This window comes from Schistocerca gregaria, chromosome 3 (genome assembly GCF_023897955.1).
Source record: "Schistocerca gregaria isolate iqSchGreg1 chromosome 3, iqSchGreg1.2, whole genome shotgun sequence".
In the NCBI taxonomy this organism is placed as follows: domain Eukaryota; kingdom Metazoa; phylum Arthropoda; class Insecta; order Orthoptera; family Acrididae; genus Schistocerca; species Schistocerca gregaria.
This window is the reverse complement of record NC_064922.1, coordinates 106,120,244-106,135,931: the sequence shown is the minus strand read 5'-3', so window position 1 is coordinate 106,135,931 and position 15,688 is coordinate 106,120,244. Positions and strand designations below refer to the sequence as shown.

At 49.2% G+C, this 15,688-nt stretch overlaps 1 pseudogene; it reads right to left on the bottom strand.

The window, feature by feature from the left end:
• Positions 1–14,200: 14,200 nt before the first annotated feature.
• On the bottom strand, positions 14,201–14,318 carry LOC126356562 (5S ribosomal RNA; annotated as a pseudogene).
• Positions 14,319–15,688: the final 1,370 nt, after the last annotated feature.

Sequence of the window (15,688 nt, the reverse complement as noted above, 5' to 3'; positions counted from 1 at the left end):
CATGGAGAAAGATGGTGTTGTGCCTGTGGATAGACGCCAAACAGCAGCGTAGACACATATAATTGGGCCATCACCTGACACCAGTCCGGGGCATTGTGAGCCTTATGGCAGTCATAGTGTCAAACCGCCGTGCCGCCATCACAGTTCTGATGAGTACCCGCGTAGACACCGTCGCGAGGTGGTGGTTCTTGAACCCAAGCTGACGCAGGTCCTGTACAGATGCAGGTGACCACACCCCCCTCCATGAGATGGTAGCTGAAGAGGTGATGATGTTCTTGGCTGCTGGGGTCTGGCTCCTAATTTGCCTGATGGACAGCTTCCCTATTGTAGACCGCGACCTTCTGCTGGTGACACTCATCGATGTCAAGGTTGACACAAAATCAAGAGAGTCATAGTTACTCCTGCCAGTATCTCCCCCATTTTGGCCAACCTTTACACTGCCATTCTTACTGTTGCCAGTCCGCCATAAGTGATATGCAACTATATGCCTAGAGTCTTAGTTACTCCCTCCAGTTGCTTCTTCCATTTGCTGAAATTTTTGGTTGGGTGAAGCGTCATTTGGCTACGAAAGGCGTCTTTAGTCACAAAATACATGTGAATAATACGAGGTATACAATCTTACAGACTAATGCACCGTACTCCCCAAGAGGAGCTTACAGGAGCACCAGTTACCGCTGGTGGTGTAACACCAATACCTTAGATTATTACACAATGCAAAGACTGTTAATAATTAACAAAATACAGAATAAAGAACGGTACTGCTCCTGATATTGAAGCCCTAGGAGTCAGGACAAACTAACCTAGGAAATACGGACTCGCTTACCCACGCCCTCCCTGTACTTCGGCCAGACACGCGTAATTTTTTCGAACAGGCCGAAGACCCATGCGGTTCCCCTGAGCACTCGCTTGCTGATGATGCTTTGCTCCCGCCTGCGGAAGTCCAGTTGGAGGAGCTGGCGGACAGATGTTGGTGGCCAGGTCCCCCTCCAATTCAGCGTCACCATCTTGAATTCCATGCTGCTGGCCGTCGGTCGGAGAGTGCCGATAGCACGCCGCACAGACGGAACGTCATACTCCGTCGCCTTCTGCCAGAGACACCGGTCGGTGTTGAGGTGCTCGCCGACGATTTGCGCATCGATGACATGCGCCACATCGTCCTTCGACGCTATGATGGCGGGCTTGCGTACTCCTTCTGGGGTTCGGAGATATGGCTCGACAGACACGTCGAACCCGCGTTGAGCCAGCACGCGCGCGACGTATATCACCACCGCGTCGTGACGCCGCACATGGGCTCGGCTGGTGAGCCCGCAACCCTGGACGACGTTATTCGCGGTCTCGACGGATTTGCACCTTGCACGACACATTTTCTCCCTGTCCCGTCCGCGACTCCTGCGCGCTTTAGATGGTAGCACGTTGATCCACGTGCGAATGCACACCACATAGTCGCGGCCTGACAGGAAACGACTGGTGTCCTCGACCCAGCTGTGTTAGCCTGATGTCCTGGCTAACCACGAAAGGGCTGCCCCGTCGAAGGTAACGTGCAGGCGCACCGCCCACATCTCTCCAGCAGCCGACTGCAGCAGGTGGCCATCGCACGTGAGGTGTCGTTCCAGCGCCACCACTTCGTGCCCTGCCTCCCCCAAATCCGCATTGATGGTGGAGGGTTCAAGCTGCAACAGAGTGAGGAGCCTGCCCCGCCTCAGGGTTGGCACCATCAAGCGGACAGATGGAATGCCGAGGCCCCAAGGGCTATTGGAACATGAAAGTAGCCCAAGGAGTGTCTGGTGGGAGGCGGAACCATCTCCTCGCCACAGCCCGGACGCAGTTGTCCATGGCCTTAAGCGCACCGATGCGGGTGCGACTCAGGGCTAGGCCATGGTACAGGGCCTGGAGAAGTACTTCACGAAGCGCGTACAGCCGCTGCTGCGGCTCCAGCGGCGCCCGCGTGATGATCGACAGCGCTCCTCTATGTAGCGCCTCGGATGGAAGAGGCACCGCCCAGAGGAGAAAAACTGCAGTCCAAGGTAGTGGAAGGTCTCGCCCACTCCTAGAGCCGGCATGGTGGTGTCGCTGGCAGTGAAGGTGACGTTAGCGTCAACCTTCACTTTTTTCTCGCGGCCAGACGCCACGAGTGCGAGGGTGAGACACTTCTGCTGGTACACACGCAGCCTCGGATGGTCGAAGGCTGCTACTGCTGCGTTGGTGAGGGCCTGCATGCCGCCCCTCGTATAGGCGAAGAGGAGAATGTCGTTTGCGAAGGCCGCCGCGTTAACCTGGCGGTCCAACACCTTGATACCTATGTGTGACGGCAGCTGGCCTTGAACAAAATCTATGGCATAGTTGAACAGGAGAGGGGATAAGGGACCTCCATGCCAAACATCTCTTACATGCCACGTAGCCGGGGACTCGTCACCAACCCCCGCAATCAATGTTGTGCTGTCTGCATAGCTGCACATGATGTAGTCGAAAAATTCGTCCAGAAACCCTGGGCTTTAAGCACAGGGTTGAGGGCCGCATTGTTCAACGAATCAAATGCCTTAGACACATCCAGGGATGCCATGAACACAGAACGACAGCGGAGAACGGCGAAGACGAGCACCTGGTTGAGGTGGAAAGTATTCTCCAGCATCCCATCCTGTGGGATGAATGCCCGCTGATGTTCGTCCACAGCACTCATCCGCATAAGGCAAGTCGCCAGAACCTTATGGAAGGTTCTGGCTAACACCGAGCAGACAGTGATGGGCCGCAAGTCAGCGGGGGATGAAGGGGCGGTTGTTTTAGGCAGCAAGGAGGTCTTGGCTCAGAGAAGGGAAGATGGAAGCTTGCGGGCAAGTAGGAAGCGGTTGAGCAGTTTGTTGGTGACCTCCAGTGGATGGCGGAGCAGTTGCACCAGGGAGAGGCTGTGTGGGCCAGCAACGGAGCCCTATGTGGCAAGGCGGCCGCAGCCTCTTCTGCAGTGATCGCCCCAAATAGGCGCAAGAAGACGACAGGATCGGCTTGCGGGACAAGCCAGTCACGGATGGAGCGTGCGGTGGAGGGTGGCTCCAACATAAAGAGGCTGCGCCAGAAGTCCACCAGCCCAGGGATGTTCGGTGGCAGCTGGAGCAGGGTGCTATCCAGGAGGCCTCACATGGAACGTGCACGGGTCCTCCTGAAGGCATCCTGGCATCTGGCGTACTCGCACTCTCCGCTTGGAGAGCAGAGGGCCACCATCAGGCAGCTGCTTTGATGGCGAGGACGGAGCCTTCTTCTTCTTTATTCTTACTTCCTTGGAGCCGACGGCAAGGAGGGCCTCTGGAAACCCAGCCGAAACCACCGGCAACTGCAATCACAGCCCCAAACTAACAAGGTCGTCCAAGGAAGAGAAGCGCGAATCAGGGTTGCTCCTCCGGCAGCGACTCAGAGGCGGGTGGGTGGTGCAGCCCGCGCTGCGCTTGTTGTTCCCGAGTCAGTGCCTCCACGTACTCCCGCATCATGGCCCTGTGGGCCGCCTTTCTACTCTTACACTTGATGGCGTCCAGGGTACAATGTGGGAACAGGGGCAAGAGCTCTTGGTTGGAAAAAAATAACTTCGATTCGCTGGCTCAGAGAGGCCTGGCATGCGCCAGAGCGAGCGCCTGTGTGTTCTCTTCCACCCAACAAGCTCGCTTCCTCCTGGTGGTTATTTCCTCATTTGCTGCCTCAGGATGGGCGAGGCGGCGGTGCTGTCCAAGCCCAATCTTACTTCAGAGTGCGCGGCTGCAGATGCCGCAGTGAAACCACGGCTCTCCGGCTTCTTCGACTTCAGGAAGGGTTGGAAAGCTAGGAGTTGGGACATTTGGGCTGGGACCTTCAGCAGAAGGCCCGCTACCCAACTTTGACGGTTATGCGATGGACGGCTGGTAACCCCCAAAGCCCCTAGTGTGGACTTCCACTCTGCTTACCAGCCCTAAAGAGGACTGGCGTATCAGCAGGCCCCCGAGAAGGGGGAAACCGCAAGCAAGGAGTGGCTAAGAGAGCTAGGCCCATGTATTGCAAGTCACTTACGCAGTAGCTATGAGCTTAAGTGAGTCATAGTAACTCCTGTCAAAGAGATTGATTTTTACTCCCGCCAGATGCCCCCCCCCCTTTTTGGCCACCCTTACATTCTGTTCTCACTGTGACGAATCCGACATAAGCGGTACGCAACAATATGAGAAGTTACTCCCTCCATTTGCTCTTCGCATTTGCTGAACCTGTTGGTCAGGTGGGCAGGCATCTTGCTATTTAAGCCGTCTTTATTCACGTAAGTGAACATACAAAAATACACCCAAAATGTGGGTTTTTCAAATGACAAAGAAACAATACAGACTTTAGACAGACAGGAAAATATGTGAATAAAGCGGTATAAAGCCGGAGAAAGACGCCAGGCAGTAGAGTAGAGACACACATAATTGGGGCCTCATCCGACACCAGTGCGATGCATTGTGCGCTGCTTGGCAGTTATGGCGTCGAGCCACCTTGCCTCCATCACTGTACTGACGAGGACCTGTGTGGCAATCGCTGCAAAGTGGTGGTGCTCGAAACCCAGCTGACGCAGGTCCTGTGCAGATCTAGGCGACCACACCCCCCTAAATGAGATTGTGCCTGAAGTGGTGGTGATGTTCAACACTGGATGCTGGCTGCTAATAGGCTGGTGGATGTCTTCCCTGTTGTAGACTGCGACCTTCTGTTGGTGACAATCATCAATGTCCAGCCTGACGCCAACTACCTGGGCATCGACGATGTGGGCCGCATCGCCACGAACTGCCACGATGTCCAGCTTCTTCAGTCCCTCAGATGTTCAGAGTTGGGGGTCCAGATGGACGTTGAAGCCCCATCGATGGAGGCCCTGTGCGATGTACGACGAAATGGGCGTTGTGCCGCTACACACGGTCGTCATGGCTCCTGAAGCAGTGAAATGTGATTGGCTGTTTCCTTGGCGATGCAACCAGCTTGGCAGTTAGTGTCACCAACGCCACTACACTGCAAACGTGCCTGAGTTGGAAGGGCATCAATCCCAGTGCGCATGCAGGAGATGAAGTCACGGCCTGTGATGGATAGTCGTGGGTTGTCAATCCAGCTATGTTGACGAGGTGTGGGGAGACTTCTTAAGGGCAGCGCCGTCCACCGACAGATGCAGCCTTTTGGTCCACATCCGGCCCATCTAATTGCTCGTCCGTATCATGGTGTCGTTCCCTCAAAGATTCTGCACAAGCCTCCCAATTTCACACCCCAGAACATCTCCGCCCGAACTGTTTGGATAGGACTCCCGGTGAGCGCAGCTTGATGAGCTGGTTCCGCCGCAAGACAGGCCCAAGCCAGCGAGCTGATGGCACTCCCAGCCTCGCAGATGCCACAGGAGAATGGAAGCAGCCAACAGGGACATCTGCCAGCAGGCACAGCAAAGATCTTATTGCTGCACGGATGGCGGTGTCCATTGCTGACATGGCCCCACTGTGGGTCTTTGAAAGCGCCAGGCCATGATGGATACCTGGCAAGACGATTATTCTAAGGGCGTGAAGACGCTGTTGTGGCTTCAATGGTGGCTTGGACAGGACTCTCAGCTGTCGCTCAACATCCTGTCTGGGATGGAAGAGGCTGTGTCAGCTCGTAGAGAACTCCAGGCCAAGATACCGCGAAGTGCTCTCGATCGCCAGGGCTGGGAGGATGGCATACCCTGAACTGAAAGTCGCGGTGTCATCAACCATCTTCTTCTCGCGTCCAGATGCAGTGAGGGCGAAAGTGAAGCACTTTCTGGGATTGACTTGAAGACCAAGGTCCCCAAGGGCTGATGTTGCTGCATCAATAAGGTCCTGGAGAGCTCCTGGAGCCTCAACGAACAGCAAGAGGTCGTCGGCGAAAGCGGCAGCATTGAGACGTCGTCCCATCACGTTGGCACCAATGTGGTCTGGGAGGCGAGCAAGCATGAGGTCCAAGGAAAGGTTAAATAGGATGGGAAAGAGGGGTTCACACTCCTTAACACCCCTAGAAGGCTGCACTGGACCTAGCGACTTCCCAGGACCACAGATCACAGTCGTTCCATCCCCATAGCATCCCAGGATGTATCCAATGAACTCGTCAGGCAGACCATGCGCCCTCAGAGCGGGCCTCAGGGCACCATGGTCCACAGAGTCAAATGCCTTGGATACATCCATGGATGCGATGTAGAGGGAATGACAGTTCGCCCTGGGCTGAGTCATCAACAAGTCGAACAGGAATGTGTTGTGCAGCATCCCATCCTGACGAAGTAATGCCCACTGATGCCCATCCAACACACAGGTCCATATCAGACAACCTGGCAGGATCTTATGGAAGACACTAGCGAGGACTGAGCAAACTGTGATCAGACATAAGTTGGCAGGGGATGCGGGTCAAAAGGAAAAAGTTAAGAATGTTCAGGAGGACCTGATGGGGAAGACGGCGAAGCTGGGCCAGCGTAAGTCCACCAGGGCCTGCAGCAGAGCGACGAGGGGTGAGTGCTGAGGCAACTTCCTCCATTGTGATAGGGGCCCACAACTGTTTGATGGGAACCTCGATGTAGGAAGGCAACAGCCAACCTTCTAGATGGTTCACCCTGCCAGAATAGGTCCTTCTAAAACTCCACCAACCCAGGAATAGCAGGTGGTGGGTGAAGGAGGGTTCCATCCAGAAGGCCATTGATGCAGCAGGCGGCGTTTTTCGAGAAGGCCCACTGACAGGAGGCATACTCCCACCTACACTGGACCCGTTTCCTCTCTGGTGGCTGTGACATCTACTTGATGGTAACAGGATTGTGCGACCCCTCCCTGCTGCCAATGGCATCAAGGGCATATGGCAACATACCAATTGTAACAGAAGCTGCTGTAGATGGTCCCAGCGCCGTGATCTCGTCAACAGAGCAGAATGTCGGCCCAGACGATGGGAGGGTTATAAGAGTCGACCAGATGGCCTGGTCGACTGTATCCTCAGTTGTAGGTGTGGGGGTGGAAACTGTGCAGGATTCGGCAGTCGCCACAGCTGCAACTGATGGGTGTCGACCCAACCAACAGCAGAGAGGGCAGCAACAAACTCAGCAACCTGGTTCCTATACGCCATCGCTCGACACTGTCCCTTAATGGACTCTAGGGAACGGTGGGGGAAAGCGTTCACCAGTTCTTGACTGAAGAACTGGGTGCCCTTGAGCGTAAGTGCTGCCTCAGCGTGGGCCAGGCGTAACAGTTCTTCACTGGACCACCTGGCCTTCGTCCTTTCGCTGTTCACTTCTGCATTGGCTGCATGAGGATGGACTCTGCGTCGATGTACACCAAGACCGGATTTAGTTGTAAAACTCCGATAACACTCTGGACACTGGACAGCAGGCGCAGCAGGTTGACTTGCGCTAGCTATGTCATATGATGCCCCAACAACTGGCATGGCGTCTCCTGTTGGAGGATCGCTACCTGCTTTCTTCCTTGTGTTGGGGCCAGCTGGAACAAGGGCAAAGGAGGGGGGAGGGGGGGGCGGCAACCCACAAGCCCCAAAAGATTCACCCTGCTCTCTCGGTCGAGGAACTTTGGAAGAGCTACACCAAGGCAGAACGTGAAGACCAGACCTAGGATTTCCAACTGAAAGATTTTAAGTGAACCATCATCCACTCGACATCGCTAGTATCCTGAAGAGTGGATAGAGAGCATCTGTATATGATGCATCATGTGAGCATTTGGTGAGACCTAGGATGCTGAGGAGTGGATAGAGAGGATCCATATATGACGCATTAAGAGAGTCATAGTTACTCCTGCTAGCTGCTCCCCTTTTTTGGCCACCTTCACATTGTCTTCTTAATGTGGCCAGTTTGTCAGAAGCAATAGGCAACTACATGCAGTGAGACTTAGTTACTCCGTCAAGTTGCTACTAGCGTTTGCTGAAATTATTGGTAGGATGACGAGGCATTTGGCTACCATAAGAGAGTCGCAGTTATTGCTGTCAGTTGTTCTCCCTTTTCGTCAAACTTCACTTTCTATTCTTACTGTGGACAGTCTGCCACAAGCAATACGCAACTATACGACAAGAGTCTTAGTGAGTCCCTACAGTTGCTCCACTTGTTTGCTGAAACTTTTGGTTTGGTGATGAGGCATATGGCTACCTTATAGTAGCTCCTGCCAGTTGTCCCTCCTTTTTGGCCACCTTCACATTCTGTTCTAACTGTTGTCACGGACATTGAAGATGAGAGAACCTGCCTGTGGCTGGGAAGCTTATAAGGCCTGGTGACGATGCCAGGCACCCAATGCGGATGTTCGCCAAAGGCTGCACCCGAATTGATCTTCTTGGAGTGTAGCATTGTCACAAGCGTGGTCTCTGAAGAGGGTGCGGAGTAAGAAAATCAAGCAAACTCGATGTCTGGTGACCATAAAGCAGTTCAGCCTGGCTCTTTCTGGTGATGAACTTTGACCTACAAAAGTAAAATCTTCATCTGAACAGGCCTCCGAAGGCTCAATGGTGATGACCGATCGCCATGTCATCCTCAGCTCATAGGTGTCAGTGAATGTGGATATGGCAGGGTATGTGGTCAGCACAGCAATCTCCCAGCCGTTGTCAGTTTTCGTGAGCAGGGCCGGTACTTCTCCATCAAATAGCTCCTTAATAGGCCTCATAAGGGACCTAAGTGCACCCCACTCGCCAACAGCGCTCGGCAGACCCGGACATCCATCCAAGTGGTAGCCAAGCCTGACAGCGCTTAACGTCGGTGATCTGAAGGGAACCAATGTTACTACTGTGGCCAGGCTGTTGGCAAAGCTGCTAAGAAAGAGAGTAACCAATTCTTTTATTGAGGCAATTTGCTTTGATTAATTCATTAGCCTTCGAATATCCATGACTGTGGTGCTATGTGTAATAGTTTGTCCAGCGTTCAGTCATTCGCAGTAACTGACTGTACAGCACACATGCAGGCTAGTTTCTACACCTCAACGTAGATCTCTTATCAGTGAACGTATTAACTAAAGACTGTGTCACGATTGTTTCTTGTTTTAGGGTAAAACTTCCCTACTCAAGAAACCGTCATACAACATGTACCATTTGTCACGCCTGCCAGTTTGGTTGAGAGTGAAATGGAGCAGTCCAGTCAATATGCACTTTATATCCTTAATTCCACAAACAAGGCTTATATGAAGGGAGAAGGGGGCGGGATCATTATTCATCGCTAAGCTACAGGAATGCCCTCAGTTCCAGAAACACCACACAGTACCTAAATAAAAGACTCTTTTGATACCTGCAAGCAAATGGCGTGAGAAAACGTCGAAATTGAGCCGACCACGGCCTACAGCTTTCGATTCAGGAATGGTCCTACGTAATCTACGCGCAGCCACTCCCACATCTCTGAGGCTTTGAGACACGGGAAGAAACATTTAGAGGAGACGATTGTAGTGAAACACATTCAGGCCCCCTGGCTCAGCAGCTGTTGTGGCCGAGCACCTCAAGGATAATTTGGAAAATATTTCGAGTAGATTTCCCCACATGATATAGTTCTGGATGGAGAATTTAACTTGCCGGATACAGACTGAGAGACTCAAACGTTCATAACATGTGGCAGGGATACAGAATCCAGTGACATTTTTTTATGTGCTTTACCTGAATACTACCTTGAGCAGTTAAACAGAGAACCAACTCGTGGCGATAACATATTACACCTTCTGGTGACAAACAGACCCGAACAATTTGTAACAGTTAACGCAGAATAGGGAATCAGCGATCATAAAGCGGTTACTGCATCGATGATTTCAGCCGTAAATAGAAATATTAAAAAAGGTAGGAAGATTTTTCTGTTTAGCGAAAGTGACAAAAAGCAGATTTCAGAGTATCTGACGGCTCAACACCTAAGTTTTGTCTCAAGTACAGATAGTGTTGAGGATCAGTTGACAAAGTTCAAAACCATCGTACAATATGCGTTACATGAGTATGTGCCAAGCAAGATCATAAGAGATGGAAAAGAGCCACGGTGGTACAACAACTGAGTTAGAAAACTACTGCGGAAGCAAAGGGAAACTTCACAGCAAACATAATCATAGCCAAAGCCTTGCAGAAAAACAAATATTACGCGAAGCGAAATGTAGTGTGAGGAGGGCTGTGCGAGAGGCGTTCAGTGAATTCTAAAGTAAAATTCTATGTACTGACTTGGCAGAAAATCCTAAGAAATTTTCGTCTTATGTCAAAGCGGTAGGTACCCCTGATGGGGTACCAGTTCGATTTTACACAGAGTACGCGAAGGAACTTACCCCCCTCCCCCCTTCTTGCAGCGGTGTACCGTAGGTCTCTAGGAGAGCGTACAGTTCCAAAAGATTGGAAAAGGGCACAGGTCATCCTCGTTTTCAAGAAGGAACGTCGAACAGATGTGCAGAACTATAGATCTATATCTCTAACATCGATCAGTTGTAGTATTTTGGAACACGTATTATGTTCGAGTATAATGGCTTTTCTGGAGACTAGAAATCTACTCTGTAGGAATCAGCATGGGTGTCGAAAAAGACGATCGTGTGAAACCCAGCTCGCGCCACTTGTCCACAAGACTCAGAGGGCCACAGGCACGGGTTCGCAGGTGGATGTCGTGTTTCTTGACTTCCCCAAGGCATTCGATACAGTTCCCCACAGATGTTTAATGAACAAAGTAAGAGCATATGGACTATCAGACCAGTTGTGTGATTGGATTGAAGAGTTCCTAGGTAACAGAACGCAGCATGTCATTCTCAATGGAGAGAATTCTTCCGAAGTAAGAGTGATTTCAGGTGTGCCGCAGGGGTGTCATAGGACCGTTGCTATTCACAATATACACAAATGACCTTGTGGATGACATCGGAAGTTCACTGAGGCTTTTTGCGGATGATGCTGTGGTATATCGAGAGGTTGTAACAATGAAAAATTGTACTGAAATGCAGGAGGATCTGAAGCGAATTGACGCATGGTGCAGGAAAGGGGAATTGACTGTCAATGTAGACAAGTGTAATGTGCTGCGAATACATAGAAAGAAAAATCCCTTGACATTTAGCTACAATATAGCAGGTCAGCAACTGGAAGCAGTTAATTCCATAAATTATCTGGGAGTACGCATTAGGAGTGATTTAAAATGGAATGACCATATAAAGTTGATCGTCGGTAAAGCAGATGGCAGAGTGAGATTCATTGGAAGAATCCGAAGAAACGCAATCCGAAAACAAAGGAAGTAGGGTACAGTACACTTGTTCGCCCACTGCTTGAAAACTGCTCAGCAGTGTGGGATCCGTACCAGGTAGGGTTGACAGAAGAGATAGAGAAGATCCAACGGAGAGCAGCGCACTTCGTTACAGGATCATTTAGTAATCAGGAAAGCGTTACGGAGATGATAGATAAGCTCCAGTAGAAGACTCTGCAGGACAGGCTCAATAGCTCGATATGGGCTTTTGTTGAAGTTAATAAATGGGCGACAATACTTTCCTTCTTATGACGGTGCAATCACAACCCAGTCTGAGGCATTGCCGTACACGTAAGTCAAACAAGGTGGCAGTCAAAAACAAATACCGATAAGTGATTTCTATGCAGGAGGGCAGGTGATCAGACCAGCATTTCTGCGTCGAAGCATTTACCTTTCTGAGACCTGGTTCTTTAGGATTCAACAGCCACTAGGAATATTGTAATGGGGAATTCATCTAGCATATGAAAAAACGCATTGTACAAGTGTACACAGAACACTTTCTCTATGGACACAGGCTTTCAGTATTTGACAACACGTATATGCGAACGGTCTGTAACTGGAACTCCGTTTCTTTTTATGATTTCACTCACAGCATAGTGATTTATAGAAGATCGTTCAGCGGTTTCCTTAACTTAAGAGAATAATGTCCAGTGTCTTTCCTCCCACGTATCCTCAGCTACACGTTTGCGACGTCTTATGCTATACATGCTACGAGCGGGAATATGAGTGTGTCCCTCTTTAGTATACCAGGTTAGGTTCATTGCCGTACGATTCTAAGAGGTACAGGACAGAGAGAGCACTGAAATTGTTTGCTGCACATAAGCACAGGTGCAGCAAGAAAAGTTTACAGTTTCAGGCCACAATCCTCTCAGGACGTTCGTGCTAAAGTTAAGGTCAGTGTATTCAGATAATGCCGAGTTCAAGTTATATTAGTGTATAAATTATATAAATTTAAATGATTGTTCTTTAAGAGTTAGATTAGTTTCACTACGATGCATCATTAACCCAGCCACAAGTTTCCGCAAGTTCCTTTTATTGTGCAACTGCGTTCAGGCATTTATGTAAATGCCGGTAGCAGCACTAACAACACTTTCGTTTTTTTAAATTAATTTAGCGGTATAGCAATGACGGATCTAAGTAACACTAAGGAAGTTTATTCGAACACTTTCGGTGACGAGGTATCCTTGTATATCTTTATGGCGAGTGCGTCGTGGACCATCCCATCTTCTGAGGTAACGACAGGCGCGTTCACATAGTAGCAGAAACACGTTCGTGGTTGAGATATCCCACCTAGCACACCTAAATTGGCCCGCTAAGTCATCCAACTTTAATCGCATTGGAAATGTCGAGTGCTATCTGGAACAACGTGTGTGACGTAGCAGTCAACATCCTCTCAGTTTGGCAGTTCCATGGGATTTGGTCATCACTGAGTGCCTAGAGCTGGATGTGACACACGTCGAGAAGCTTGTCGACACAATTCGACGCCGAAATGAGGTCATTATCACTTGTTGCAGGTGGTGCGTTAACCTGGTAGCTTCTGAGGGTGACTCAATTTTTACCCTCGTGCTTATCAGATAAATCAATGTTCATGTAGTAATTAAGAAAGTCACTTAGAGGAGCTTAAATCGTCAGTATAAAAAGAAATTGTGAGTATGTCTGGAACTTAATGTGCTCTTACTGCACCGAGGTTGTCTCTTGAGAAAAACTACTCACATATTTTAACACAAATTTACTGAGTGACAACTATGCACTGCAACTGAGAAGTGTTAATAGAGACTGGTGCTTATGTGACATGGATAATTGTGCACCTCACTCTTAAAGCGAATAACTTACATAGCGTTCTGAAAGAAAATAAACTTAAATTGCTGCATGCGTAGCGCAGAGTGTCGCAAGTATGTTTAATTACGAATAAGGGAACCATGAAAGGAAATATGCATAAAATCTTTGGCTTGGGTTGAACAAACAGCTGTTCAGTGTTATATTGTAATTGTATATTGTAAGAAAAATGATCAAAATCAATAGAGGCTGTGATTATGGGTATTAATATAACAATATTTGCCCAATAGCTAAAGGTGCAGACTTCATGATCACATGTTTTTGTGAGGTACAAACCACACAAAGTTATAAGAATCGTGGTGTCAATAGCGCCACGAAAGCACGGGAAGAGAAAGTACAAACTGTTATAGGGAAAGAAAACGCAAAGCAGATATCTTCATATGGGCCTTAACAAGTGTTGAAGTTTTTGTTGGTCGTTTAACTGCTTAACATTCCTAGTTTTTGTGAGGACAGTGTTTCGAAACAACTATATATATAAATTGTAGTTAACAATAAAACGCCATTTTCATGCTGCGTATGAATTTTTATTTATACATCTGGACGATTTTCGTCTTCTTACCAACGCGGACGTCCCGGAAATTTTCACGAGTCTTCATTTTCACGTGATATTTTTTCCATATAAAACAGTTCATAAAAGTCTTGAAAGTCTCTTCGGGTTTGCTGCCGGATCCTAAAATCAACTTGATATTTCGGCTATCCAACTGGTCGTCGGCTTCAGGAAAATACTGCTTCTGCTGCAGATACTTTTAAGACTTATTACGCCGGGAAAGCCTACGTAATCACATCAAGTACCTCTACGGGGAGGAGATGGTGAAACTTGTACAGAAGTTAGATCGGAGGAAGAAAGGAAAGCTTTTGAGTGCACTCGCCTTCTTGCTGAGATGACATGACGAAGGTATAATTCCTAATTTTGTCAGATTTATTCATTTTATTAAAAGTAAGAGAGCTAATAGGATTAAGGTAGGTGCAAGCCAAGCACTTATAAGAGAACGCATTCGTCTTCAGGCTACAAGTGGCCCATTGGGACCATCCGACCGCCGTGTCATCCTCAGATGATGCGGATAGGAGGGGCGTGTGGTAAGCACACCGCTCTCCCGGTCGTTATGATGGTTTTCTTTGACCGGAGCCGCTACTATTCGGTCGAGCAGCTCCTCAATTGGCAGCACGAGGCTGAGTGCACCCGAAAAATGCCAACAGCACATGGCAGTCCGGATGGTCACCCATCCAAGTGCCGACCACGCCCGACAGCGCGTAACTTCGGTGATCTGATGGGAACCGGTGTTTCCACTGCGGCAAGGCCGTTGCCTCGTTTTAGCCGCAGACAGGTGGATATTGTGTCCAAAGTTTTTTTTTACTTACATTTGAACTTGTCACCGCAGTTTTCAAGGGATGTTTGGCAGTGGGGTGATGATTCCCACATGGGTGCTATCAGATTGGGCACATAGGAGCGCCGTTACCAGACAATCCTCAAAATTTTAACGGCTTCTTTCTCGTTCTACAGCATGAGATGCTGATAAACGACGGCGTACTGAGATGAATCTTTCTAACAAGGCGTTGGATGGACCCACAGTGTCGGTACTGGAGAACGGTTTAAATATTTTCGCCCTCTCCCAAGAGACGTCCTGTCACAGAGTTCATATGCTCTGTAGAACAAGCAGTACACAGCATATCCGAGCGTCAAACAGAGGAAATAAGGCAAGAAGCGTCGCACACATTACGTCGGGCTCGACCACCGCGGGATAACATTTCTTCCGCAGAGAGAGCATCCATTCGTTCCCTTAGGAATGATGATGAAGTAGTAGTTTTACCAGCTGGCAAGGGGAATGCCAAGATTGTAATGACGCGGCATGATTATGTGTTAAAATGGATTTACTTCTCAATGACCCGGCGTACAGAAGACTATCTAATGACCCCACAGAAAGGATCAAGCGTAAGACACTTTCACTGTTGAAAAAGAGCTCGTTGTCAGAAGATATATGTTAGAAGCTTCATCCTGGTGCTGCGGTTCCATATAGGTTGTACGGTCTGCCTAAGTTGCATAAGAAAGCGGTTCCTCTACGCCCTGCTGTTAGTAATTTGGGTATACCCACTTATAACCTGGCAAAGTGTTTATCATCTGTTCTCAGTCAATTTGTTGGCAAATGTGAACACCATATATCCAGTTCGATGGAATTTATTCGACAATTGGGATCTTTGAAGTTGAGTCCTTCAGATCTGTTAGTGAGTTTCGATGTGGTATCCCTATTTACACGAGTTCCTCTGGAAGAGTCCCTTAGTTTGATCAGTGAAAAACTGGATGAAGGGCTGGTGAAGCTTTGCCGTCATGTGCTGACGTCCACGTATTTTTTTATTGAACGGTAACATTTTTGAAGAGAATGATGGAGTGGCTATGGGTAGTCCTTTGTCACCCATAGTCGCCAATTTATTTATAGAGGACTTCAAGGACATGGCACTGAGGACTTCAGCTTTGCAACCAACGTGCTTCTGGAGATTCTTCATCTGACCGCATGGACGTGATGCTCTTAACAGATTTTTGGACCACTTCAACTGTCTTAATCCCCGTATCAAATTTACTATGGAGGTTGAAAATGAAGGGATGCTTCCATTTTTAGACGTTATGGTTTATAAAGAACCAGATGGTACTTTGGGACACAGTGTTCACCGAAAGCCGACACA